The sequence below is a fragment of the Lagopus muta genome, chromosome 1 (assembly GCF_023343835.1).
Source record: "Lagopus muta isolate bLagMut1 chromosome 1, bLagMut1 primary, whole genome shotgun sequence".
Classification (NCBI taxonomy): Eukaryota; Metazoa; Chordata; class Aves; order Galliformes; family Phasianidae; genus Lagopus; species Lagopus muta.
In genome coordinates, this window is record NC_064433.1 from 54,948,513 (window position 1) to 54,951,995 (window position 3,483).

The window sequence follows — 3,483 nt, forward strand, 5'->3', positions numbered from 1 at the left end:
ATACAAGTTTTGGTTTATGTCCTAGCCCTGCTCCATTTCTGCAAGATCTTTTCTGGACACCTGCCTGTGTGACCTATTGCAGGGTGTCTGCTTTAGCAGGGGGTTGGACTTGATGATCTCTTGAGATCCCTTTGAAAACTAGGAAACTAGAAGAATAGCCAGCATCTTTGAAACCTAACTAACTGTTTGCCTGATCAACCAGCTGGACTCCAGTATTATTCTGATACACCAGTGTGCTTGGAGTTGTTTATCTATTTGGCAGTTACCTATGGCTGTTTAAATTCAGCCAAGAATGCAGGGACAGCTCTAAATAATTGAAACAAGAAGTTAAAAAGTTTTATGTCTGGTACTCAAGACACTTATTTTAGAAGCAATCCATGGGTCAGTAAAAAGTACCATCACAATTTGTGATATTTTCCATCCTGTTTATACTCACTAAGCAATGCACTAATAAAAAAATACAGCTCAGTGATGAGACAGAAGAAGATCTCAGCCTGTAAAGAGGAGAAATTTATATTGCTGTCTTGGAAGCAGCATTCCTCTGTGCTTGGAGCAGTGGGAAGGTGTGATCCATTTGCTATCAGAATGGTAAAATGCTGGAAGGGGTTGAAATGCACTTGATGTGTGCTAAAAGTGCTACCAGATGGAAACATCTGCAATCAAATTCAAATCAAATCAAATCAAATCAAACGAACTGGACTGCAGGCAGCCCTGTACACAGCAGGGGGTTGAAAATGGATGGACTTTAAAGTCCCTTCCAAGCCAAGCTGTTCTGTGATTCTATGATTTCTCAGCTGGAAGCTAGGAATTCCTCCTGCTTTTGGTCTGCTGTAAAGGAGATGCATACATATGTATGGCACATAAATGGCAAGACTGGCTTAATTCAATATCTTACAGAGATACTCTGGTAAAAGCACAAAAACTGTAAGGCTATGAACACAATTGTTGCTTGCAGGAATCAAAAAGTCAAAATCTAAAAGATTTAGCTTTGCTTTTTCCTCATGCAGCACCCTCAGCAACCTACAAAGCCACTAAAGAAACATGGACCCATGCACCCAGAGAAGGATCACAAAAGTGGTCCAAGGGATGGAACACCTCCCCTGTGAAGACAGGTTGAGAGAGCTGGGATGTTCAACGTGGAGAAGAGAAGGCTGTGAGAAGACCTGAGAGCGGTCTTTCAATATCTAAAGGCGAGCTGTAAGAAGGACTCTTTATCAGGGTCTGTTGTGACAGGGCAAGGAGAAATGATTTCAAACTAAAAGAGAGGAGATTTATGTCGGATATAAGGAAGAAGCTTTTTTAAGTGTGGTGAGGCACTGACATAGGTTGCCCAGAGAGGCAGTGGATGCTGCATTTGTAGAGACACCCAAGGTCAGGCTGGAGAGGCTCTGAGCACCTCATGTAGCTGTGAGTGACCCTGTTCATTGCAGGGGAGTTGGACCTGATGCCCCTTCCAACTCAAAAGATTCTATGATTCTAAATCCACACTTACTCTGGAGAAGAGATGGAACTGCAGCTGTTAAACTGATTGCTATCCAGAGCAATCAGCACAGAGCTGTTCTTCTGCTAACAGAAAGTAGCTGCTCTAACTTGGCCCAGGCAGTTTCTCGAACTGGTTTGGAAATAACTTCAAAATGAAAGGCGTTGCACAGCGAATGGTGTGTGAAACGCTGCGTGTTGGTGCCACCTGGTGGGCTCAGAGCCGCCCCGCGCCAGACAGGCGCAGCTCTTCCAGCCGGGGTGTCACACTCCTGACATCACATCGTGTGTCCAAGCCTGCATAGACAGGAGGGAGGGGATGCAACGCAGAGGCTGAAGATGGGAGGACAGTGATGGAGGGTGAGAGATGCACAAGGAGTTGCCTTTTCTGGTATCAGTGTGCCTCACCTGGCTACAAGTGCCTATCCCAGCTCTGCTTATGTCTCTGCATGTAATCACGGCTTTCTTCCATGGAGTTACATGACAGACTAGTGCAAGTACTGAAAGTACCAGCAATCCGATTTCATTGAATCATTGAATCATTAAGGTTGGAAAGACCTCTAAGATCATTCAGTCCAACCACCATCCCATCCCCCCACGCCCACTGACCATGTCCCTCAGTGCCACATCCACACGGCTCTGGAACACCTCCAGGGATGGTGACCCCACCACCTCCCTGAGCAGCCTGTGCCTGCAACACCACTCTTTCTGGGAATAATTTTTTCATAATATCTAACTTGAACCGCCCCTCACACAACTTAAGGCCATTGCCTCTCATCCTATCAGTTACCTAGGAGAAGAGGCCTATCGCCATGTTGCCGTAATCTCCTTTCAGGCTGTTGTAGAGGGCAGTAAGTTCTCTGCTGAGCCTCCTCCAACATTCAGTGTTGTGTCTTGTGATATGACTGTGGCATTATCACCTGGCCATTTCAGCCCTTCATTTTAACGGATGTTGCATCATCCCCTGATTAAGGCACCAACATCTATGAATGTTAGGTCATGGTTGGATGGCCTTTAAGGTCTTTTCCAACCTGAGTGATTCTGTGATTCTATGATTCTATGAATCAAACTCCTGGACAATGCCATTACTGCACATTTTAGAAAAGAATATATACACGGTTTAAAGTTTTCGAGAAATAAAGGATCCACCACATCCCTTGGTGTGTTGTTTTTTGTGGTTAAGAACTCCATTAAAAATGGATGAACCTTGCTTCAGAGTTCAGCAGGTTTAAGCCTAAATTTCAAGTATTTGGTCATCTTATGTCTTTCCTTATGATTTAACCTGTTTTTACTGGCTTAAAGAATTGCTAATAGTCAGTAATCTCTTCTGTATATAAGCTCAATATTAGTGTATTGCAAAATATCCATACGTATAGCCACAGAACTACAGTAGGAACTTCTGCAATCTCTCCAGGTGCTTGATTTTGGGGAGAGACTCGCCTTTTCTTCAAATGAATCTTTTTCTAAAACTGTCAGTCTGCAGTTTTCCTGTGCCTGCAATCTGTACTCTCAGTTTCATGCACGGTATCCTTTAGCTTCCCTTCCTGTAGTATCCACAAGCTATTCAGTTTCTATCTGTTCCCACATGTGTCTTCAAACACAAGTTGAAAAAAGCAAACACTGACATTTCCTTGTTGTTTTTTTTTTTATTCCCCTTCTAGGCTTCTGGACTCATACTCTTCTCTTTCCTTAGCTTTACTTAACTCCAAGTTCCCTCTTTTCCTCTTCACAAATACAATGATGCTTTCATTTTTTCCCTGCCTGAACTTCCCTTAGGCTCTTCATCCTGCGCCTGGTGTAGGGAACCTGCTTTGGCAGGGAAGTTGGACATGATGATCTCTGGAGGTCGCTTCCAACCCCCACAATTCTGTGATTCTGTGATTCTGTGCTTTTTTTCCAGTTTTGTACTGTTCTCCCAACTACAGCTATAACTTCTTGTGTGGTTACCAGTTTTGTACAACGCAAATGTTGATGGTTATATATTAATTTTGAATTAAAAAGTAA